A 26,900-nucleotide genomic window follows, 5' to 3' on the forward strand; every position below is an offset into this window, starting at 1 on the left:
TTGTATTCCGATGTTGCTGAGGCGTTGTATGAGGGTGTTATGACAGACTGTGTCGAAGGCGGCCGAGAGGTCGAGTAGGATGAGGGCAACTGTTTCTCCGTTGTCCAGTAGCGTTCGGATGTCGTCTGTAGCAGCGATGAGGGCGGTCTCGGTGCTGTGTTTGGCTCGGAAGCCGGACTGTGAGGGGTCCAGTGAATTGTTGGATTCAAGGAATGCGGCAAGCTGACTATTGACGGCTTTCTCGATGACTTTGGCCGGGAAGGGGGGGAGTGAGATGGGGCGGTAGTTCTTAAGTTCGGAGGGATCTGCTGTGGGTTTCTTTAGAAGGGCGCTGAGTTCGGCATGTTTCCAGCTTTCTGGGAAGGTGGCGGAGTTGAAGGAACAGTTGATGACATCGCGGAGATGGGGTGCGATGATGGAGTCTGCTTTGTTGAAAATGTGGTGGGGGCATGGGTCGGTTGGCGATCCTGAGTGGATGGAGTTCATCAGGCGGATGGTGTCTTCAGTCGTGATTGGGTTCCAGGCGCAAAGGTTGTGAGAGTGCTGTTTTGGTTCGGAGGTGGGTGGAGTGGGTTGTTCTTCGGAACGGTTTCCAAAGCTGTTATGAATGTCGGCGATTTAGTTGTGGAAGAAAGAGGATAGGGAGTCGCAGAGGTCTTGGGAGGGAGTGATGTTGTTGGTGCTGGCGGTGGGGTTGGTAAATTCTCTGACGATGTTGAATAATTCTTTGCTGTTGTGGGTGTTGTTGTCGAGTCGATCCTTGAATGCTGATTTCTTGGTGGTTCGGATCAGTTGGTGGTGTTTGCGGGTGGCGTCCTTGAAGGTGGTCAGGTTGTTCGTGGTTGGGTTTTTTCTCCAGGTTTTCTCGAGGGTACGACAGAGTTTCTTGGATTTCTTAAGGTCATCGTTGAACCAAGGGGCCTTTTTGCTACCTTGTTTGATCTGGTGGTTTTTCAAGGGTGCTAATTTGTCAGCGCTGTGGGTGATCCATTGTGTGAGTTTGGTGGCAGCTTGGTTTGGGTCCGATGATATGGCGGGGGGGTTTTGGTTAAGCGATGTGAGGAGTTGGTCGGTGGTGATTTTGTTCCAGTTTCTTCGAGGAATAGGTTGTGGTGGGATGTGGGTCGTGGTCTTTTTGTAGCTGAAGTGAACGCAGCTGTGGTCCGTCCAATGGAGAGCCGTGGTGTGGTCAAAGGAGATGTGTTTGCTGGAGGTGAAGATAGGGTCGAGCGTGTGTCCGGCAAGGTGGGTGGGGGTGTCAACAAGTTGTTTGAGTCCGAGATTGGCCAGGTTGTCCAGAAGGGTGATGGTGTTGTTGTCGTTGTTCTTTTCCAGGTGGAAGTTGAGGTCTCCCAGTAAAATGTAGTTCTTGGAGGTAAGGGCATGTGGGCTGATGAAGTCAGTGATGTCTTCATTAAATTGTGTGCGGGTTCCTGGTGGTCTGTAGATGAGGGTGCCTCTAAGTGTGGTCCTGGGGTCGGTGTGGATCTGGAAGTGAAGGTGTTCGGCGTTCGCGAGGATATCATCGGAGCTGGTTGTGATTCGGATGGTGTTCTTATGGGCGATTGCGATGCCTCCTCCTGTTTGGTTGGTGCGGTCTTTTCGGATGATCTTGTAAGCGTCCGGGATGGCTATGGCGATGTCGGGTGCTGATGATGCGTTCATCCAGGTTTCTGTAAGGAAGGCGACGTCTGGTGATGTGGTGTCGAGTAGGTCCCAGAGTTCAGCGGCGTGTTTGTGGATCGAGCGGGTGTTCAGCAGGATGCACTTCAGGTGGGTAGGGTCGGAGCTGTATTTGGAGGAGGACGATTTGGTGTGGGTCCTGATGCAGGCGAACTTGCATGAGTGGCATGCGAATGGTCCGTGGGTCTGTCCTGGGGTAGCTACGCAGCATTGTGGGGTGCGTCCGGGGTTAAGGGCGAGGAGAGTAGCGGCGTCATACGTTAAGCGAGTGGGGTGGGTGTTGCGAGGACCAGGGGGTCTGGCGCTGGGCGCGATCCAGGCGCGGACGGGCGTAAACGGGCTTACCTGTGGCGCACCTTCGGCGCGCATTGGGCGCGACCGCTGCGCGTGAACGCTGCGCGCAGAGGCATCTGTCATATGTAGGTAGTGGAGGGGGGAGAGGCGAGGCAGAGTCAGCTGGGAGGCGGGCGCGGGGTGGAGCTCGGGGCTAGGAAGCACAACAAACAACAAAATGGCTGCAAGTGGGAGAAATCGAAACTGGGCGAGCCTGGGGGACAGACAGAGGCACAATCGGGCATAAAGTACTTTGCTGATACAATGCGGTCACAACAATGCGCAGATTTAATTATGCAGCACTAAAGATGGTAAACGCACAATGCACAATGCACTAAAAATGGAAAACGCGCAATGCAGGCAGCGGCAGTGAAGCGGGGGAATGATCGCGCTAATGACTCAGCTGGAAGGCGCTACGATACCGCGGGACAGCTTTCAAGCGCTCTCAGGTCACGGAGTCACCAAGCCTTGGGAGCGTGGGGGAGCGACCTCTTCTGAGCTGGTCAGGAGAGTCAAGGCTTCGGTATGATGGAACAATGCCTCAATCTCCCCCTGCTTATCAGCAAATATACAGTGGCAAAATGGGGCCATCTGCACCTATCTTTTATGGACCAAGGCAGTGCTTTAGACCGGGTAACTCAGTCAAACCTATGGGTCATTTTAACTGGTCTGTAAATGGAACAGTCACTGATTGACTTTTTCTGTACCCTACTGTTTATTTTGCATCTGTAAGGTAGGGCACAGGGGAGGTGGGATGTTCCAATTCCTATACATTAGAGCATGGGGTTAGACAGGGCTGTGTGCTTGCCCCAATCTATTTTTTATTATACATAATTAAACTCAATTCATTTTTGATATCACATGGAAAGGACATACAAAAGATACATTACAAATCAGTACCCACCCTACTGTATTCTACTGATATTTTAAATTCTCAAATGCCCATTGGCCTCCTGGGTCTGACAGATCATTTTGTTGTTCCTATGGACAATCAAGACCTTGTATCTAATTTCTCAAAAACTCATTATGTGTCATGTGGCCATAAGAATTGCATGGCTAGACCCATTTTCCTCAAGGAAAAGAACATTGAGAAAGTCAATCATAACTCTTATTTTGAGATCACCTTCAAGTGTCTCAGTTTATGAACCCATTGTCTGTCAACCAGATCTTGAACATGTAACCAATCTGTCTGTGCTCTCTTAAATATTGCACAGAGAGTTGGAAAGAAACCTATGAAACCACTCATTAAGAATTATAGGCACAATTGTCTATCAATTCTGATTCATGGGGCAGCCATCCACGGCAATAGAAATAATACACAGTTTGAAGATGGAAGAAAAACAATTCTGCGGCCATCTTTTAGGGTTACCATCTAGAAGTTCCCGTTATTTTTCACATGAAGAATTAGGATTAGGATTAAGTTATGTGGAAGACCATATTAAACTAGCTCTTATGCTTTTGTGGATAGCAGCCTAGACAAATATCCATGTCTCACTAAATCGATGGAGGAATATTTAGCCTGCAACTTCGGATATAAAATACCCTGGCTTAGGTGTACTAAGCATACAGCTGACACTCTTGGCACACCCAACCTATTCTCGAGTCCTCAAGAAAAGATACATTTGGCAAATGCATGTCATCCTTCCAAAAATTATTCAGTCCGTGAATTTAGCCAGACATTACTTGTTACAGACAATGATTTTATATGAAAACATTAGACTGGAGACACACTGGACCACACTTTCAAAATAAATGTGCTCTTAGGTTAACATACATGTTTTACACTTAAGAACTCTCTGCTGCTCAAAAGCCTTCAGGTGAGATTGCAGGGTTGGTCAGGGTATTTCCAGGACCCTTCTGTGCAGATTGTAACTACTGAGTTTCAACACCAAAAATATTAATATCAAGGACAGCATTTCAAGGGGAAAATACCGACTGGTTACTGCATATAAGGAACAGCATATTACACTCGGTCAATTGATAGTACATTTATCACACAACAAATCTCGGAGAAGAACTTTCTAGCTGGGTCAAATGCCCGATATAACAAGATATGCTCCAGGTACCAAAGCAGCCTAAATTGGCTATTTGTTCTATGCTTCCGAGACCCAGATCTCTTCATACTGTGATCATGGAGAAACGCAAAAGAAGCTTCAAAAGAGTTTCTATAAAACAATTCTTTATAACTAGTCTACTCAGATTTAAAAGACCCCACATCTCAGAACCATAGAGAGCCACAGTCAATTGGCAAAATGACACATGATTTAAACCTCTTCACAAAATTACCCATATAAGCATCTCTATGTAATAAACTAAATTTGCTCTTTAAAATTTGAAGCATCCAGGATAATGAATTGACTGGTTTGAGTAATCAAATTCAGATACCTTTTTCTAAGGGAATTTTCTCTATGAATAGAGCGACACAAAAGGTTTTTTGTGAGTTGAATGCCATTAACCTCATTTTGAGACCTTAATGTTATGGTGTGTTGAGCAGAATAAAGGAACCTATTTAGTTGTATCTGGAGGCGTATAGGTGTTTTAGATAATATTACAGAATTATCAGAAAACTGTACTCATTCTCCAGCTAAGAGAATCTTTTTTACAAATACATAGGTAGTAATTTGTTCCATTAACAAATAGTGTTTAAGCAGGGTAGGTGCTAATAAATTGTTTTACTTAATAACAACCCTCAGATTATCTTGGTACATGAATATTGATGACAGAATATCGAGGGACAAATATCAAAAGGTAAGTGCAAATAGGGAAGTATAGATTTACTACTTCTAAGTCCACATCTACATACCTTGAATATATATTTACAGTGTAGGTACATATATGTGGAGCTAGGTAAAGAAAATGTATACTAGATACAATCTTATGGCTCACAAGGCAGTGAATGGAGTACATTTTAAACATAGGACCGTTTATGCAAAATTTACTTTATATTATACCCCACATTGTCTGCCGCAGATGTGTCCATCCTCGTCCGCCAGTTATTTTAGATGTGGGTATCTTCAAGGTGACTGGGATCATGTAATCTTTTTTTGTCCTAAATTGTTTACGTTTTGGAGGAAGATTATGGCTTTTCTAGGTGCAAAATGTAAAGTTCAAATTGACCCTGATTTGCAAAGGGCACTGTTTGGGATCTAGCCCTCGAATTGAGCTTTAAAGCTATGACAACAGCAGTTCTGTTTTATTGGGTCATTAGTAGCTAATTCAATAATTCTGCAGAAGTGGACATCCCAGCGTTATATGAAAGTTGGGTTTTAAAAATGGATCGGGTCAGGAAATTAGAGGAATTATATGCCCAAAGGGTAGGAGAACTTAAGAAATACAAGGTTATCTGGGACTCTTTTAGAGAAGAGGTGATGGAGGAATGAGGGAATATGCTTTTTATACGGACAAAACGATTTTGAATTATGAATTAAGGTTGTCTAGCAGGCAAATGAATTGTATGTATTGGTTTGCTTAGAAGCAATTATGTATTTATGAATTACAGCATGTTCCTGATTATCAATAAAATAATTTTTATGAAAAAGAGTGCCAACGCGGAGGATTGTTTTCAAGTTAGTTTATTAGTAAGCTCGAGTTAATACCTCCTATGCTCCCAGCAACAACACTCACATTTCTTCAATAGGGAAAGAAGGTCACAGTGATGAACAGCATAGTAGTGACCAGCGCTCCACCCTGCAGCTCCTGCACTTGCCATTCTGTAAGGGAAAACAATGTGTGTCACTTCAGGTCTAGGTTTCAACATGCATAGCAACCTTTACTTAAGCTGTGAAGGCCAGGCCAGGGCAGCTGACAGCGCTGCCTCACCAGGGACAGAGGTAGGAAGGCAATAGAGTCTTTCACTGCATCCATAGGTAGCTCAAAGTAAATGTAAATTTAAAGGGGCCATCTAGTTTTGAGAAAAAAAGACACTAATCTTTACCCACTCATGCGTCACTGATAATCACAAACAACACTACATATCCCGGAACGTTTCTTTGCTTGATGATGTCTGCATGGGGTTTGAAGATCTATGATAACCATCACTGGATGACCCCTTTAATAGTGCACTGCTAAAGCATACTACAACAGCATTAGAAATGAGCGTAGTAGCACAGCTGGGTGCATTAATAGTTTTATTGATGTGAACTTTCCATTATTTTAAATTCAGTAATTGGCTGTACAACATGGTCCTTGCTATTAATGTTTTAGGTGATATCTATTCAAAATTATGTCCATGATATTCTGTTCCATTGATATTGTTAATTCCATATTCAGGTGTCAAAATCCTGTGAAGTGGTGTCGTCCTGAGGTACAATGAATGTTAATGGGAGGACAGGTCAAGAATATCCTGTGTATAATTATGGCCCAGCACTGAATGTATTCCCAGTGCTTGTGTCACTTGTTCCCTCTTCAAATGAGTCAACCACTGCACTGCCGCATGTACCGATGTCCCTCCAAATGTAGGACCCCTCTACAATTTACAACTGGGTCTAAAGCCCCCATAGAGCTTAGGACAATTTTCTAAGGCCCAATCACAATTCATGTTAAGTTGTTCATCTGTGAAACTAGGGAACATCTATTCTTGTCTGTCAGTCATGCTGGGGGATTTAGATTGGCAAAAAAGCAACAGAATGGAGGTGGATGCTATTGTGGTGAAATAATGGTTCAGAATTACCAGAAGATGGAAAACTTGTTCCAGTTCACGGAGGATCAGGCCTGGGATTTTGGGCTGGACTATTCTCTTTGGGGAAGGTCAAGCATGGTCTGCATTTGGCTGGGTCCAAACTAAGATGGCATGGTGTGCAGAATAATGATGGACTATGATGTAGTAATTACTGTATATTGGAAGGCCACAAATACTCTTTTTCTAATTGATCAGAAAATGCCATATTTTGATTTAAAGTGATATTTATTAGATATTATAAAATTCCAACAAAAAAGGTTTTATAAAATATATCTGAAAACCTCAAAGTATAATGGCCTCTGTTGACTGTAGAAATACATTTGCAATTCAGCAGTACATATGGTTATAAGAATAGTAATCCTAATAAAAAAATATTCAAAGACAGCAACTACAAACAGTAAAGATTTTCCTCATAGACAGATGCGTTGAGTATCCTGTTGTTGATCTTACAATCTTTTTCTTACAGCAGGAAGTCATATGTTAAGTTCCAGCTCTAATTATTAACCATGTCGTAATGAGGTTGCAAATGATTTCCCATATTCCGCAGTACACATTTTGCTAGTTTATACCATGCCTGATTTATCACAGACCACATGTCGAAGGAATAATATTAAAAGTTGAAGCTGAACATTAAGCCTCTGCTTTCAAAAATGCATCAAAGATGTAGGATCTGATCAAACAAAGCTCAAATTATTGAACAAGGAAGAAATAAAATGTTACTTGGCACAAACAGAACATCTACCTACACAAAAAAAGGAAACAACGAATCAAACCGAGCAAGTGGGGCAAATAAAGATGATTACACTGCGTGTGCCAAGTCATGTAGGATGCTAGGTTCAATAAATATTACAGACGTGGGGCTTTTTGTATCTCAGTCTTTGAACATAATCATTAAATAACCCCCCCACTGGTCGTATGGACCTTTGTTCATCGACAATGAGAAGTTAAATGGAGCAATAATCTACATTATGGGCCTGATTACTATTTTGGCAGATGGGATTCTCTGTCACCAACGTCACACATATCCCGTCGCCATATTAGGAGTTCCATAGGATATAATAGAACGTAATACGGTGGACAGGATATCTGTAAAGTTTGCGATGGAGTAACCCTGTCGTCCAGGATCATATTAAAACCCCAAATCTTTATAAAAAATGATATTATTATAGACTTAAGTTTGCTAAATAAAGAGAGTTTGTGTGAGTTAAAGGGTTTTATTTTCAATACTTAAGGTTTCATGATTTATTCAATATGTATTAATCTACCAAAATAGGGTAAATAAAATATTACAGTCAAACTGGATACAATACAACAAGCATGTTCCATAAAGGAATTTCCATAAATTAAGGATTGGAAGAGAATAAGGCGTCAATTCAGAAACTCAATAAAAAATTCCAATGAGAGAATAAATGTGTAAGTATAAAGCTTTTGCACTTCAAGCAAAAAAGACATTGTTGAACTGGAAAAGATTCTCAGCTATGAAACAGCAGACATCTCTTAAAAGCTAGTCTCTCATGAATAGAGATATGTAATCCCAATTAATCTAGAGAGGATCTTCCCAATGCCCTCTTATATAAACACAGTGAATTGCAAATCAAACCAAATATCACTTTCTCTGTTCACAGCATCCAATAGGATTTTAGTAAGCTTCTGGGAGTGGATAAACTGCCTGGTTTCTCCTGTCTTCACTATAGGCCACAGTTACAAGTTCTTGAAAAGATACTACATTCACATTTTAAGGTTCAGAAAGTTCTTCCCACGAATCATCTTCCTCTCACCTCATGAGTACTTCTCTATCAGTTGTCTAATACATAACAAATGCATATTCACTAACAGAAGGGTTCTAGAAAGTTGCAGCACCTGCAGTGGAAAGCAAATGCATCTAGTGCAAAACAACAATTCAACGTGGAAAACAGGCCTTCCTATGCTCACATATATATCTCTGTTAATATAGCATCAGTAGTTAGACTAGCTGAAATTAATTCATTATTTTGTTATACTTGTATGCTTGCTGTGAATGAGTATGACTACCCACTACAAATTTGTACTTATTAAAGGTATATTATTTTGCCTCGAATTTTGCACTGTTCAGTTACATGTATATTTGTTTTACAAAACCAGGAACATCACTCTAAAAACCTTCCCTCTCTGATGGCTAGAATAGCCATCACAAGTTTATCACAAATTAATTCTAAGGTGCACTTTCCCTTTTTGCTGAGTTATCTATCTCACCTTTTGAAGTTTCTGCTTCATTCATCTTTTTGCATGCCTTACTCTTTCATTATTTAATTTCTACTTCCTTTCTCCTTTCCCTTTATTTGTTATTATTTCTTGATAGGTTATAGCTAAATCCTTTATATAGAGCATATCAGCATATTAAGCAAATGCCAACAATCAATATAAGTTTTAATATGACCCCTATGAGTCGACTCCCAATAATTCCAAGCCAGTTACTCGTAGCAGAAGTTCCTTTGCCTAACGTTTCTAACACACTAGTTGTCCCTAAACTGTCTAATTCAGGTTTTAGGTCAGAAATTTTCTTTGCAAATTCTTCGATCTTTCTACTTCCATCAGGCATGTCTGAACAACAATATTGAGCTGTCATCAGCTTACATACTCTGCCCTTTCTACCAGCAATATGTCTAAAGCTAATCAATCTTGTAAAACCATTGATCTAATAGCTACTAAGTCTGTGCTAACCACTAACAAAGCACCAGATGCACTAGGAGCCTGTTTATCTGTTACTGTAGAAAGCTTTATGATTTTCTCGGCATTTAGAATTACTCCTACTGGATACTCCTACCCCAAAATATCTCCCACTAATTGTGCCCCTTTTAATGGTACTGCGTGTATGTCTGTGAGAAGGATTAATTGTTAATGCATCTATGCTATTTACATGATACATTTTAGGGACTAATTAAGCCAAATAACAAACACGGTCCCAATCAGCGGGGAAAATTGAAATAGGAATCCTGCCCGCAGACAAAATAGACTCCAAGAGAACTAGTTTCTGTGTTTATAAACACAAAATTTCTCTTTCTGTCACCTGTCCAGTTTTAATTTTGGGTATATCACTCTCTTTTTATATTTGTCTTCCTCCTTCTTCCAAACATTCTTCAAGACATCTTTTTTTATTAGCCTTATGAAATATATGAGCTCTCCTCTCTTCTAATGGTAGAATCAATTCATTTTCTAATGGACTCATTTGAAATATCACATTTCTTTTGCATACCTTAACAGTGTCTATCTTTATAGGGGACTTAAAGCAATACCATGCAACTTCCATATCCTTAGCCTGTGGGTGAGGGTTCATTTTTTTCTGGAGGGGAAATTTAGAAAGAATCATATTGTAATTAGAAAAATAATATTAAGAACTTTCTTGTTGATAAAACAAACTAAGTAATATACTCCATGTAACTGCATATGAAAGCAGAATATGATGGTATGTTGCATATTCAGCAACTGAAGTAGGTAAGCGTGCACAAACATAGACATCTTTAACATCAAAAGCCTGAACTACTCTAGATCTAAAATCTCCATTTGAATACTCTATGAATGAAGCTTTTAACTTTCTCTCATCTAATGCATGTGTAGTTAGGTGAAGGCATTGATCGAAATTTTTATCTCTGGGCTGAAACTCATACCAACTAAAAGATCGTCCAGTACTAACATAACAGCTATTTATGTGACAGCAATTGCTATCCTACACTTACCTTCAGTAAGAAAATACATGTTTGATTGTAGTCAGACCTTTAGTAGAATACAGCAGTAGGCAGCTTCAATATTCTGCATTGACTTCCACTTGTGCAAAACAAGTGAAACGTATCTATAATAGTCTTCATGAGGAATCCCTAGCCCTACCCCATTTTCTTCTAAGTGTGATATCCCTAATCTCTTACTGCAACCTTGGTCTTAGGGAATTCATCTTAATTCTTTTTATTTTTCTTAGAAAGTAGTTAACACTTTCATCGATCACAGTCTTTATAGCTTGGCTTAAACACATTCCGTGTGAAATTAGATTCTCTGAACTAAATCAATTATTAGATTCTTATTTTATGGCATTGTCTTTCTCAAGAAATTAAATCTGATGTAGTCTCAATATTGTGTGTCACAGAGGTTCAGGTGTTTTATCTTTCAATCCATTGAAATGTTGTCACATTGTATTACCATTAAGCACAGTCTCTGTGTAGTAAGTCCATTTGGGTGTTGAATACCTATGGCAATGTACTCTTGTTCTTTTGGGTCTCCATTGTGTCTTTTGATCTTCTTGTGTCACTAATACCACTGGATTCTTCTTCTTTGATAATGGTTTGTGGTATGCATTCAACTGACACACTAGATCTCAATTGCCTCCTACTACTTGGCCATTCTGATTTCAATAGTGCACTTTCTCTTCTCACACTTGTTCCTTCACCAGAATCATTCATTTGCTCAGGTGGCAATTCAACGGCTTCTACATTTTTGGTTCTCAGATCTCCATCATCAAAGGATACTTCCACGCCCCTTTGTGAAATTTCAGGAACACAAGTAAGTGAGGAATTCTGTCGAATATCACCCCCTTATATGCTCGAGGGTTTATAGACACAGGAGGTCTCGCATTTGGTTCAAATATCACCACTTCATCAAACGGACATCTGACTCTCTGAGTGGGTGAGGCATGCACCCAATTATTCAGATGCATTTCACAGCAGTATTGGTGAATAGAGTCAACTGGTAGGGCCCCTTCTACCTTGGCTGCAAGTAGGATTTTCAAACATGTTTTTTTACGAGGACCCAGTCATCAGGGTTACGGTTAAGACACTACTCATGGCTTGAAGTGGCAGTAACAGCTCCAACCTGGTGAGAGACAGAAGGTACCACATCAAATCAGCTAGCCCTTTGCAGTAGTTGAGTTTCATGTCATCTTTGATGTTCACAAGCACATTCATAGGCAGAACAGCCACGCACAAAGCACATCCCAGGAACATCTCATGAGGCGATAATCCTATCCTGTCAGGGTTGCTTAGGAGACTCGTCAGCACTAATGGCCAAAGTATCTGGCCATTAGTTTTTTCAGTACAAATGCTTAGTTTTAAAAAAAAACATTATTTTGATACTAATTTAACAATGCAGAGTATAATGATAAGTGATTCACAGGCATGGCACATACTGAGTAGTCGCATATAGTGTAGATGAATGAAAAAACTATGATATATTGTCAGAGTTACACAAATTTAAGATAGCAACTTGACAATACAGACAGTTGAGACTTTTTCCAAAACTTCCTACCCATGGAGCATCTCACCCTCTCTTGTAGACAGGAAACATTTTCCCTGCTTCCGTGCAGAGGAGCATTCGACTCAGTCACACACGTCCAGCTCCACTAAGGGCCACCCATTCCAGAGTAGAAGGTACATATTGAGGAGATCTAAAATTAATTTGCACGCATTAAGAATCAACTTATTTGCCCATCCTGGCCTCCTCGTATAATTTGTTTGCTGCCTCGCCACTAGATCGAGTCAAGAATGCCGATAAAATCCCAATGTGTTTGCTGGGGAACTACGAACTGGCATCAAATCATAGTAGTTATCTGATTGTGTATTACAGTGTGCCATATCCACATATCAGAGCTAGAGTGTTGGGAGTGGCCCCGTAGACCAACACAGAACTACTGTGCGCCATGCCAAGAGCTGCCTGATTAGTTTTGGGATATCACTATCATATCCTAGCCAAGCCAAGCCAATAAGTGAGTTAGCTCAATCTGTTCAGCAATAATTTTCCTAAGCTCTAAGGGGAGAGGAAGGAGAAGGAGGGGCCTCCTGATCTGGTCTTTCTGGTGCGGGGGACCACAGCGTAGGAGAGCTGGGAGGATAGTAGGGTCCCCTGGGGTACGTGGAATTTGAGTAATCTATTCAGGTATGCTGGTCCTGTGTCATGGAGGGCCTTATGGGCGTGGGTGAGCATCTTGAAGGTGACTCTAGCTTCGATAGGGAGCCAGTGGAGTGTGCGCAGATGCTGGGAGATGTGGCAGTGTCTTGGCAAGTCGAGGACCAGTCTAGCTGCGGCATTCTGGATTTTCTGTAGCTTGCGGTGAGGTTTTTGGTTATTCCTGTGTTGCCTTAGTCGAGTCTGCTTGTGACGAGGGCATGAATGACAGTCTTTCTGTGTTCTAGGGGGATCCATTTGAAGGTCTTACGTAGGAGGCAGAAGGTGTGGAAGCAGGAGGACGAGACGGGGTTGATCTAGTTGTCCATTTTGAGCTTGGAGTCCAGGATGATTTCCAGGTTGCGTGCAAGGTCCGTGGGGATGGGCGGGCTTCCGAGGGTGGGGGGCCAACAGGTGTCGTTCAATGCGTCAGGGTTTGGGCCCATGAAGAGTACTTCTGTTTTGTTGGTGTTTTGTTGTAGGCAGCTGTTTTTCATCCATTTGGCGATGGCTTCCATGCCTTCTCGAAAATTGTGTTTGGCGGTATTGGGTTCGTTGGATAGGGAGAGGATGAGTTGGGTGTCGTCTGCATATGACAGAATGTTGAGTCCGTATGTTCTGATGATGGGGGAGCGGAGCCATGTCGACGTTGAAGAGTGTAGGGATGAAGGAGGACCCCTGGGGGACACCACAGGTGGTAGGTTTAGGGCCAGAGATGAAAGAGGGAGTCTGACCCGCTGCATTCTGCCGGAGAGGAAGGAGCAGATCCAGTTGAGGTCCTTGTCTTTGACACCTGCATCATGGAGTCTGCATATTAGGGTGCGGTGAGAGACTGTGTCAAATGCCGTAGAGAGGTTGAGGAGGATGAGGCCTGCTGTTTCTCCTTTGTCCAGTATGGTGCCGATGTCATCTGTTGCAGCAAGGAGGGCGGTTTTTGTATTGTGGTTATTTCTGAAGCCGGATTGGGAGGAGTCGAATATGTTGTGCTATTCGATGAATGTGGCAAGTTGGCTGTTGATGACTTTCTCGATGACGTTCGCTGGGAACAGGAGCAGGGAGTTGGGTCTGTAGTTTTTGTGGACATAGATCTCCTCTGTGAGTTTCTGCACCACTGTACAATAGCTTTATAGCAACACAACTGACGGTTCAATGTGGACCTGTATCCCTAAATATCTCACAGAGTCTGTTGTCCACTGTAGAGTGTATTCTTGTTGTGTTGGTGTTGTAGCCGCGGTAAATGGGAATACTAGTGACTCCGTTAATGTGCAACCCTGAATGCCCACCAAACTGGACAACAGCCCAGAACACCTGAGTTAAATTTTGCACATGGTGACGTACATAGAGAAGATAATCATCTTTTGTATACAGAGATGATCAAATTAAAATGTGGGAACTCAAGCTCCCTGTGTATGTGATATTCTCAGAGGGCACAGTCCAATGGTTCCGCCATCAGAGCATATTACAATGGTGACAAGGAGCAACCTTGCCTAGTGTCCCTCCCTATGTTGATTCGCCTTGTAACTGTACCATTAATTCCGATGCGTGCCTTCAAGTACGTGTAGAGCACAAGGACCAGCTGCAAAAAAAATCTTTGACTCCCATGCAGTGCAACACTACCAGTATGAATCCCCCACTCCACTGAGTCGAAGAGTCAAGAAATACCAATGTAGCCCCCATGTCCGGGCTGATACGGGAGATTACTCCAAATAGTGTTCCAAGGTTGTGCGTTAGGGATCTGCAAGAGATGAAACCAGATTGTTCTGAGTCTATCACACCTAGGAGTAATGGCGCCAGTCGAGTTGCTCACATTTTCTCAACTAATTTTGTGTCTATGTTTAGTAGGGATTACAGTTTATAAGACAAACAACAATCTGGCAGTTTACCCGGTTTTAATAGGATGAAACCAGACTGTTTCGTGCCAATCACAATCAGGAGTAATGGCGCCAGTCGATTTGCTAGTATTTTCTCAAATAATTTTGTCTCTATGTTTAGTAGGGACAGCGTTCCATAAGGCAAAAAACAATCTAGCAGTTTACCCAGTTTTAATAGGGTGACCAGTAGGGCCTCCCCCATCATGGGGTGCACGCAGCCATCTTTCACCACCTCTTCATATAAGGTGACCAAATGGGGGACAAGTTTGTCCTGATAGGTTAAGCCACTGTCAATTCATCTGTCCCCGGCACTTTTCTGCTAGGCATATCCTTCAGTGTCACCACTATCTCAGTGGGTTGCAGAAGAGCCTTAAGGTGTTCCCTATACACTGTCATTAACCACTTCATGGTGATATGTGTAAGAGATTCAGATGTGGCGCTGTCATTATATGTGATGCAAAAAGAACAATTGATAGACAGAATGCAGAACAATGTCATACATTCCTTACAGTACAGAGATTTGGATCCAAATCCATTGTTTTTTTGCTCACAATGCCATTCCAGGTTGAAACCAGTCATATGCAAATCAGTCTTGACCCTGTGCCCCATGGGAACAGTCCAGCCCGAACTGCCAAGCCAGGTCCTCCCTGGACTGGAAACAAGCATCCTAGGACCAATTTCGGGCTTTCAGCCCTCATCAGCCAGGATAGCTTGACTCCAGTGGCATGGAGAGAACGGGATCCACATCTGGGCATACCCATGCCACTAAGGGTGACAAATGCAAAAAGAACAATTGATTGACAGAAAGCTGACCAATGTCATACAGTGGTTCCTGTAACCACTGCCTGCTCTTAAAAATATTTTCTCACATACTCACAAAGGGGAAGGGTTCCCCTGGGGACCCCTTCCTCTTTTGAGTGATTTACCACCTACTTGAAGTAGGTGGTAAACTGCAAGTGTTTTGCGGCAGCAAATGCAGGTGCAAAACAATTGTACATGGCATGGTGACTTGCTATGAGGAAGGGACCCCCCTTCCTAATAGCGGGAGTCGCAAATGCTATTTTGCGAGTCAGTGACTCGCAAAATTGCATTTGTACATGACATTTCCTTTTTTTGCGGTCGCAAACAGGAGGATCCCCCGTTTGTGGCCGCAAAAAAGGGTTGTACAACTGGCCCATAATCAGTTAATCTAGATATGGTAATTTAGGATGATGCAGGGGTGAGACTACCAGTCACAAACAGTCATTCCTGGCCTGGTTGTTTCAGTACACCTGCATCACGCATCCATCTTATAAGAGGCCTTAAAGGGATAAATCTATCCATATGAGAATACAGAGGGGCCGATTTCGATGTCGGACGGACCTGAGTCCATCCTACATCAATTAGGAACTTGGCCCGACCGACCTCCTGTCTGCGGTCCCAAGCCATCAATTAGGATGCAACCAAACACTCCTATTATTTACAACTCATTGTAAAGAGCTGAGATGCAGTTCATCCCTGCACCCGGTGGCAGGCCCCACCAGAGGTGCCCCCTAGGCTGCCATCCGGAAGACTTGCACCCATGGGGACCCTGCTGGGGGCCCCCAAAGTTGGATTTCGATAGCCTTTCTGTGTCAGAAAGGTGGGAACAGAAAGGCTGTAGGAATTCCACCATTTTAATCCCTCAGTCGGAAAGAGCCGCCCTTAGGATTACTGGCCCCTTTCTGAATGGCAGATCCCGTCAAAAACCATTTGGAACGCCCGTTCAGATTCCTTTCCAACCAACCACATCATAATGGGTTGGTCGGGAAGGAATCCGAAGAGGACATTTCGATGCGGTCAACGGGTCAGAGCCTTTTCCGACTGCATTGAAATCGGCCCCTAAGAGGTAAAATAGCCTGGCAAAATAAAAATACCACAACGTGTGTTTGCGTGGCTCAAGCAGTTTTACATCACCATTCCTAGTCTCTGAATGAAGAATATGAGTTATTTTTTTCCATGGGCAAGTTCCACCATACTTCACTTGGTAAAATGGGCATGAGGAAAAATTATAGGTGTGCTGAATTCCATCAAAGCTCAGAATAAAGCAATCAGTTGTGAGCAGCGTTTCTATGCGTTCCGGGTATTTACCAGTCCCATATGTACATCGGTTCTGATTCACTGTACTGTCCATGATCTCTTAATAACCTTTTCTGTCGCTGTTGTGACTTCAAGTGCCGTTCATGGTGTTTTCCATTCCCTGACATCATTTGAGTTTCCTCAATTTAATGTAAGGCGCGAGGAGAGTTTCTGTTATTTTCAAAATGACTGAACTTTAGATCTCCTTTATGACTTCTTTTGAACATTTAGAAGATCGGGGGAATATGCCTATTGCCGGTGATATTATAAACCATCCCTGTATCCACTGAAAAACACACATTGGCAAGACGGCTAAATCTGGTGCATGCTCACAGAGGAATGCTCAAAACCAAAGACTATCAGGCACATGCATCAAAGCCTTTTGCGATTGCAAACAGCGCGATTTGCAAAAATCGGCCGTTTGCGATCGCAAAATTAGCTTTTGCGATGCATCAAAGGTCAAGGCCCTCGCCATTTGAGAATTCACAATAAATTGCTAGTTCTCAAATTGCGATTGCATTTAAGGAATCGCATTTTGCGATTCCTTAAATGCAATGCAGGAAAGTAAAAAAAATCAGCAATTTCGCTATTTGGGGAGCAAATTAACATGAAGTTGAACTTCATGGTAATTTGCAAAAACTTTAAAAAATGCACTTTTGTGCATTTTTCAAAGTTTCATGTTGCACACACACACGTCCTTAGGGCATGTGTGTGCGCAACTTATGTGCACGGATCAATTTCAGGGGTGCAACAGAGATTCCTTTTGACACCCTCACACCCTTGAAATTGCATTTTTAATTTGTTATTCTCTAATTGAGACTCGCAAATTGAGTATGTCTTCACATTCATTCCTATGGGCCTAGAGGCCCATAGGAATGAATGAGGAGGTATTCCTTAATTGCGACTCGCAATTTGCGAGTCACAATTAAGGAATGTTTAAAAATCGCTATTTATTAACAATTTATACATGCATAGGCTTTTGCGATTCCTTAATTGCTATTCCTTAAAAATTGCAATTAAGGAATTTCAAAAGCCAACAATGATGCATGTGCCTGTATCAGTCCTGTGTCTCTGAACAACCTGGCTCATCAACGCCTCCCCCCTTTTTCTGAGCCCTATTTCTTTATTTCTCAAGCTTGTGATGCTGCTTGACGCCATGAGGTTAGGGACTAAAACAGTAAATACATTTCAGCTTCTCTCCCTGAAATACGCATTGTTCTTAACGCTGTATCGGGCCCATAACCAGTAAATTCGTGCATACTTTACTGTTTTATTCTACTTTCCTACTACTAATTGTGTGTAAACCTCAGTTAATTTTTGGTACTATACAAAATAGGTACATAAATAAACCAACATACATTACCGATCTATGGGATAAAGTAAGATGTAATTCCAGTTAGCTACAGAGATTTTGACATGATTAAGATATACATATGTGCATCCATATGATTATGTGCAAGGCAAGAAACGGGTTAACATGGAAGATCTGTTCTCGTCATAACTACAGAAGGCACTCACTGCCAAAATGTATTTTAATATAATTATAACATGTTTTCTTTCAGACAATTTTCCTGTCAGGGAAAGATGATCGCTCCTCTTGTAGTAACGTAAAAAAACCTGAAACGTTAGAAATAAGGCAGTGGAATCGTTCCGTAGTCTTAAATGTAATACTTACACCACTGAATGAACACATTGTATTAAACAAGACAATGAAAGTCAATCTTCTGCGTGTTGTTAAAAAATGCCACACTCCATTTATTCCATCACCTCCTACGTGTGCTCGCATGCCCACCGGCACAAAATGCAGATGTGTCTTTCAAAGACACTTAATCATTTGTCTTCGTCTTAAAGTGGGCATTAATTCCTTTTTATCATTTTTGTTGCATTGTATTCGGCAACTAACTTGACAGACAGTTACAGCATTCTAATAAATGCCACTATGAGTACGAAGAAGGGAAGACAGATGTGTCTTTCACAACAATAAAATGGATCTGCAATAAAACCCTTAGCTCCTGAAAAGATAATATATTTTTTTCTTGGATTAGGTGTTATGTTTTTCCAGCATAGAAGATGCCAAATTAAAAGATTTTTCTGCCGCTTTAGTTATTAGTGTTAACTAGGTGTCTTAAGATAGTTAATCACGTCTAGTCAGTTAAGGAGTTTAGAAAAACATAGGGGGGCAGATTTACAAGTGCCGCATCGCTGCCGTAATGCAGCAATACGGCAAAAACATCCATGGTTGCCCCATATCTAGAACTTGGCAGACCGTGGCGCAATGCTGCATCCTGCGTAAAAAGAACTGCCGTAGGTGCTGCAATAGCGCTGCAAATCAACGTGACGTAACTGCTGAAAAAGTGACATGAGGCAGATTTGTGTCAGGCAAAGCCAGTTCCAAGAGTCTGATACAGTGACCACTGTGTTAAGTGGCAGAAAATCAGCCCTAAACCTGCAAATCTCCCTAAAACAACGTTTTTGTGGGCCAGAGATGAGTCGGTATTGGAGCAGGCAGCACACTGCAGTAGTCAGGACCTTCAACCAACCAACCTCAACAACAGTCCTGAAGCACACGCAGAGACCCAGGTAGAGAGGAAGAGGAAGTCTAACTTTAGTCACACGGAAAATTAGATATTGGTCAATGAGGTGACCAATCATCAGCATCAGCTCTTTGTGAGTTTCAAGTTGCCACTTTCTAAAAAGGTGGTGATATGACAGACATAGTGCAAAACATAAACTGAGTTGGACAAGCGAAGACGACTGTCGCTGACTGCAAAAAACGCTGGCATGACTGCAAGCGGAGAACCAAGGAAAAATTAGCGGTGGACCTCAAGGCAGCATTGCAGACAGGAGGAGGAAGCCCAGCAGACCAGGAGGTGTCCGATGCACTGGAGGAGCAAGTGGCAGCTGTAATCCCGGAGGAGTTGGTGACTGGACTCTCGGGACAGGACCGTGTAGCATACGAAAACCAACAAGAGTCAGTTGGTAAGTATTAACAAGAGCAAATATGTGAGACATTAGACATTGAGACATAGGTTATGGTGATGGTCACAGCTAGATATGTACCTGTGCCAAAGTCTGCAGGGTGCATCTAGATGTATTGGGACCAGTTTCACCTATCCACAATGTAAGTAAATTACATAGGACAATCACAGATTGCACATGCCAAAACAACCCTGCCACGTCCCTTAATGCCATGTACAAAATACTACTCCACTCCATGTCACATTTGTCCAACTGCCTACTGTTGTACATCATCTAAAGCATATACACTATGTACACATTTTTAGGGGCAGATTCTCAAGAATCTAATGCGGCATGGTGCTGCAAGTTATTTTCCTGTGTCGCCCTGCATCAGTTTCAAAGCCACAGTGCAACATATTTACAACAATATGTTGCATTCCTGTGCTTCACCCTGTGCTGGTCCACAAACAGCTGTCATGCACAGGCGCAAGCATCCTTGCACTATGGTACAAAGATGCCTGCATTGTGGGGAGATTATTTTTGTGCAGGATGGGGTACCTTCCTGCACAAACATAATCTACAGAGGTGATTTCCTCTTCCAATGCATGCTGTGGAATTCAGTACGGATTGAAAGAGCAAAAAAATGAGGAGAAATTAAAACATTTCTCCACGTTGCACCTCGCTATGCCACCCTTCTGGTGGCGTAGCATTCTGATGCATTTCCAGATTTATGGTTGCTTGTAAAACAGGAGATGCATTAGTGGACATCTGTGTTGTGTGCGAACACCCACAGCAACACCCATGTCACACCCCTAACACGCAAAGTGTTGCATGAAATGGGGTGATATTTACAAGCACATGTAAAGTCACACAGAGTGGCTTTACCTGTGCTGGTAAATATCACTCACCAAGTTGCACTCCGGTCTGTCATGCAACGTGTTGCACCGGCGGTGCGAGGGGCTTGTAAATCTGCCCCTCTGTGTGGTGCAGAAAAGCTGCTTGCATTGAAAATTGAAAAGACACCGTGGCAAATCCTGAAAAAAAAACCTATTTTGTGCATTCATATGCCTGCCCTGGGTAACCCTAGGCAAATGACGCATTCCCAGCTTTAGGAATTTTCTCAACAATTTTCATTCAAATGAAGTCTCAGCTGTTGCATATGAATACACAAATCAAGACCCGTGGCACGGACCATACACACAAAGGGGAATTCTTCCAAGCCAAATCCCACCCCCCTCGCTTCCAAGGAAATTGTTGTGGTGAAACGGTCTTTGGCTCATTCATAAAGCAATGTTCAGCGACCTCATGAGGCTTCATGCAGACTTGTGCATATGTCACACATTAACGCCATACTCGTGAAATGTTCAGACAATGGGTGTTCATGTGGATGTTCAATTGCAGCACCTAGTGAGTGTTGATGCTGCCACATATTCACAAGGGTTGTGGAAATGTGTTGCTGAGAAAAAAGAAGACCAGGCAGAACCTGGTCTGACATTGCCCAAATGATGAGAAATTTTCAAATGTGCAATTGAGTGTTGCCATGTGTGTTGCGTTGTGCAGCTTAGAAAGAAAAATCTAAATTACATTTATTGTGTATGTGTAAGGAGGAGTCCTTTCCTGCACATAAACATGCATCCCCTCAATGCAGACACCCTTGCACTAAGGTGCAAGGGTGCCTGGGTTGGCACTGTGCAGTAAAATGTAGTGCCTGTGCAGTGTGAAACTCATGTTTGCATCTGCTAGAAATGGGGGTCTCTAGTTGGCTAGGGCTTGCACCTTTGTCTAAGTAGGGACCCTTCTTCCTAGTCAGGATAAGGGAGTTACACTCCTAAAATAACCCCTTTTCACCCCCTTGGTAGCTTGGCACGAGCAGTCAGGCTTATCTTAGAAGCAGTGTGTATAGCATTTGCACATAACCGACAGTAATACAGTGTAAGCACTACAAAAGGACACCACACCAGTTAAAAAAAATATCCAACACTTTTATATACAAGGCAAAAAACGATAAGAATCCACAATACTTAAAAATCTACAGTTATCAAAATAGCTTTAAAAACAGTTCCTTGATGTCGATAGCTCCGTCCTGGGCTATCACAGCGGTGTGAGCAAACAAATCCAAACAGTTCAGGCTGGTCACGGCGTTGGGGACCAGTTACGGTGTCCGGAAGACCTGCAAACAGTACCTGTTAGAGATCCAGGGCGCTGAGGCCCTTGAAATCACTTGCTTTGCAGGTGAGCTCCTTTCTGTTGGGATCAGGAGCGCTGGCGTCTGCAGGCATTGGATGTTGCAGTGCGAAGTGCAACGGTGTGGCCTGCAGTGCCCTCAGGTTGGGGTGCGAGCAGCGGCTCGGTGGCGGCATCAGATGACGTCGTTGGTGAGACCGGAGTAGCGATGCGGGGTGAAGGCGGTGCTCGTCACGGTGCTGGCAGGTCACGGTGCAACCAGCGACCGCGTCGTGGCTGAAGCGCTGTTGTCAGCTGACGAACGGGAGTCGATGGTTCCGCTGTCGGTAGACCAAGGCTGCGGTGCGGCATAAGAGCGGTGCGTTGTGTAACTTTACGAGCGGTGCCCTCGAACCACGGTGCAAGCAGTGGCGTCAATTTCGGCATGAAGCAGCGTCGTTGGGGAGGTCAAGTCATCATGTTGATGTGGGCGGTGCGGAGTGCTGTGCACACAGGTCGCCTTGCAAGCAATGGTTCGGTGGCTGCGTCAGCAGGTGTCATTGGTGAGACCAGGGTTGTGGTGCAGCATTACGGCAGTGCTATCTGTGGTGCCCAGGCTTCAGCGTGAAGCGAGGCGGTGTGGAGTGCGATGCCCACAGGTCACGGTGCGAGCAGCTGCTCAGTCATGGCATCAGCAGGTGTCCTAGGTGAGACCAGGGTCACTGTGCGGTGTTGCGGCGGTGCCCTCTGCGGTGCCTTTAGGACACAAAGTCGGCAGCGGCATCGTAGACGTCATCCAGTTACTTTTCTTCTGTCGCAGCACAAAACACACAGTCCCCAGTGCTGAGGGCAGAAGAGCTTGAAGTGTTCGCGGATCCTGAGACTTCTTGAAAAGGGGGCAAGCTCTACATCAAGCCCTTGGAGAAACTCACAAAAGTAGATTGCAGAAAGTTCAGTCCAGTCCTTTCACTGCCCAAGACAGAAGCAGCCACTGTAGGCCAACAAAGCAAAGCGCACAGCAAAGTGGTAGTCCCTCATCACAACTTCTCCAGCTCTTCTTCTTGGCAGTCTTCTTGATCCAAAAGAGTTCTAAAGTTCAAGGGCCTGGGCCCCAGTATTTGTATCCAAAAATCCTTTGATCCTCAAGACAGAGGGTTTCTGTGCCCAGCCAGAACCAGTTCTGCCTTCTCTGGTGTGATTTCTCACCAGTGGGTGGAGATGGCATTGTCAGAGGTAGACCAGACCTTTTGAGGTGCAAGGACATCTCGTCCCTCTTCCCCCATCGCAGCCCTGGTCTTTTCAGCCCGTTCCTGACCTACCTAGACTATCGGGAGCCACCCTTGCTTCCTAGGCATCTGCCGTCCAAAACCCAGACAGGCAATCCACATTCCAGGAGAGGCACTCAAGATGACTGAGCAAGAAAATACCTACTTCCTAAAAGTGGTATTTTCAAACACATGTAAAAATCAACTTCCCATTCTGTCCTATGGGGAAAAAGTAGCCTTGCAATAGTGAAAAAACAAAATGGGCTGTAATTCACTATCAGGACATGCCACACACACCAGGATATGTACTACCTTTCACATACACTGCACCCTGCCCACAGGGGTACTTTGGGCCTACCTTAGGGGTCCCTGACATGTATGAAACGGGACAGTTAGGGACTGGCTAGTGTGTGCACAGACAATGTGCGCAGACTCTGCAATGGCAGGTCTGAGGTACCTTTTCCGGGCTACTCACGTGGGTGGCACAATCCGTTCTGCAGGCCCATGCGTAGCATTTGATTCCCAGGTCCTGGCACACTCAGTGCACTTTACTAGGGGGGTGACAAGAAAACCAAACAGCCAATCAGGGAAACACCAATCCATAACATACTCTACCACAGGAGCACTTGCACTTTACCACTGATCGGCAATGCGAAAAGTACGCAGAAACACTACACCAGCAAAAACAGAGGCAAAACCGGGAGGGCAGAAAGCAAAAACTCAGAGAAAACACGCCAAAAGATGCCAAATCTAACAGCACCATAATGTTGTGACTATCTTTCAGCCCTGCATGTCAGAAGTGGTGTAGCATGTTGTTTAGCCAAGGAGTCCAACGTCTTGGAACGCCACTTACTAGTAAATGTGCGTTCATGGTGTTGCCTGTTAAGTGTACATACCAACAAGAAAAAATAAAGTAAGGCAGCGTGGCTTCACGTGTCCTCAAAATTATGTGCCATCGAACTGCACCACTAGTGTATTACAAAAAGAGTTTCAATGCTGATGCTAGGGGGCATAAGTCTTGCTCCTAGGTCAGCATTACTATAATGATGTCTTGTTTGGCCCATAGCAATTACATTTGGAAAAACACATGTTAAGCTGTAGAGAAAACTTTTCCTGGAATCATGCAAGCAGTAGTAAAATATTTATATCACTTTGCAGAGAATGCACCTAAAACATCTGAACAGTTTGATGAAACACCTAATTTCGAAGATATGGACGAGAACCTGCCCACCATTGATCATGAAAACCTTGATCAAATCCTCTCCACCATACTGTGACCTTCTCCACCTGCTGAGAGTGACACCAATGTTGTTGCAGTGCAAGATGAACCCCAAACAAGTTCAACCACTGCATCCGTCAACACACATCCCTGCCCAAAGTTTGAGGATACAGAGCTTCATTTCTAGCAAACTGCTGTTGGACTACAGCGCAAGCTTCTGAAAGAGGTGCAGGTGACTGTGGCTAGTGTGGGAAGTACACTACAGGCTATCCCACCATCTCAGGTGTAATGGGGCTGAGGCACGAACAAATGGCCACACATAGTGGCAACAGGGAGGTGGGGAAACATCTTGAGGAAAATGTATACATCCTTTGTGAAATGCAGCAGAAGCAGGAAACCTACCTTGCAACAATGTATGCTTACCACAGAATTCCGTAGCTGTCCTGAGCAACCAGCAAAAAATACTCAATGTACTGATGCCCAACCTGTTGTCACAGGGAAATGCTGATGCAGCCATGGCTCAAACATCCTCAGGCCCTGATGTTGGTGTCACTTGTCCCACACAATCAGCAAATACAGAGCCAAAGGAGCACCAAACAGACACATCTGAGGAAGATGAATCTTTTGAAACACAATTCAAGCATAAGACAGGATGCATAAATGTTACTGGGTCACATGTGTTGTAAAAAAATTGTAATTTTATCACAAATTTGCATGATTGGAACCAGGAGTCAATGTCCTCACCTTACTATGTACACATATACCTCTCCAACATGGCTATCCTTTTGAATTCAATTACATCATATTGTGACACTCACATTGACTTCCTCACTACCCCACTACTTGACTACATGTTTGTCACTCATCACACCCCTGGAAACATGACTGTAGCATACAAAGTCGTGCTCCAAGATCAATGTTTCATTTTTCCGTGTATAGCCAATTACCTGTTGCTCTTGTTTTTGAGACGTGTAAATACATTTGATCACCTGTGACAGTGTGTGTAATGACTTGGTATTTGTCTTGAAAGGACCACAATGTGCATGCTGCAAGATCATGTTCCACTACTGCCATTTGAAGCAGAGATAATTATGTGTTCACTTATCAACATAGCCACAGCGAGTGTAAGAAGTCATATCAGTCAACAAGATATCTGCCAAGTATTTGCTTTGAACGCCATGCACCATCACTGCCACTCAACATGTCCTGTTTGCAGCTATTATAGTGAGGAGTGGCCTTAATTTACCACTTGTAATACACTATCTTGTTGAACATTTTCATAAAATAGGTCAAACAACACCTAACCTGCCAATGTGGAGTGGTATGCGCAGTCCATCTGTATAAGAACTAACACCTAATTTCAGATATATTAGCACTCAACATTGATGTCACTGAATCGTGTTCCATAGATATGTACATGTTCTCAGCATTGCAAGGTGAACAATGATAGTCTCATATATGTTAACTCCCTAGAGTCTCTGTCCCAAATTGTTGAGTCTGAAGTGTTGAAATCACATGTCCAATGTCAGACAAATGATGCTTCACCATATTAAATGTGCTATGGCCACTCACACCAACACACAATCCAAATTTCATTGCATGTGCCTAATCAGTCAAAACCAGAACTATGTGAACTGTAATGCTGCCCATCAATGAACAAGAGTATATATGACTAATTTTACATGTTAATAACATTTAAAACTGTATTTAAAACTAGTTATAAATCTAACAAAGTTCCTTATCCTAAATAATTCTAAAAACGACATCTCTATCTAAAAAACTATCAAGCCTAACTATGACTTACCTAAATAACTTAGCTTAACTTATCCAATGCCTCACTTGAATCATGGTAGAAGACTAAAACATTAGCCCCCACCCTCTTTAACACATCAATGCACAATGGACATACATATACTCAATCTATACATAAACTAAGCTAACAAGTCATTTAACACATAAATAGATTTAATAAATGAAAAGTTTTAAAAAATTGATAAAACCACAACTTGCCCACTCACCCAAAAGTATTGAAGAATGTGAATTCAAAAAAGTAACGAAAACCTATTAACATGTTCAAACTACTAACTATACTACCTAACACTACCTAAACTAACCTACACTACACCTACACTATAACGATTCTATAATATATATAAATGTGACTGAAAAACTGGTAAACACAATGGCCCTCTTTGTGCACCTCTCCTGCCTCTTTCTGCACCTCTCTTGCCTTTTTCTGCAGTTCTCTTGCCTCTTTCTGCACCTCTTTTGCTTCTTTCTGCACTTTTCTTGCCTCTTTCTGTACCCCTCTTGCCTCTTTCTGTACCTCGGTTGTTTCTTTCTGTACTTCTCTTGCTTCTTTTTGTTCCTCTCTTGCTTCTTTTTGTACCTCTGTTCCCTCTTTCTTTACCTTTCTTGCCTGTTTCTGTACCTCTCTTCCCTCTTTTGGCACCTCTGTTGCTTCTTTTAGCACCTTTCTTGCTGCTGTCTGCACTTCTCATGCTTCCTTCTGCACCTCTGTTGCATCTTTATGTACCTCACTTGCTCCTTTCTGTACCCCTCTTGCCTCTCTCTGTATCACTTTTGCTGCTTTGTGGACCTCCCCTGCTTCTTTCTGGACCTCTCTTGCCCTTTTCTGCAGTTTTCTTGCCTCTTTCTGCACCTCTTTTGCTTCTTTCTACACTTTCCTTGCCTCTTTCTGTATCCCTCTTGCCTCTTTCTGCACCTCT

This window comes from Lissotriton helveticus, chromosome 4_1 (assembly GCF_964261635.1).
Source record: "Lissotriton helveticus chromosome 4_1, aLisHel1.1, whole genome shotgun sequence".
NCBI classification, from domain to species: domain Eukaryota; kingdom Metazoa; phylum Chordata; class Amphibia; order Caudata; family Salamandridae; genus Lissotriton; species Lissotriton helveticus.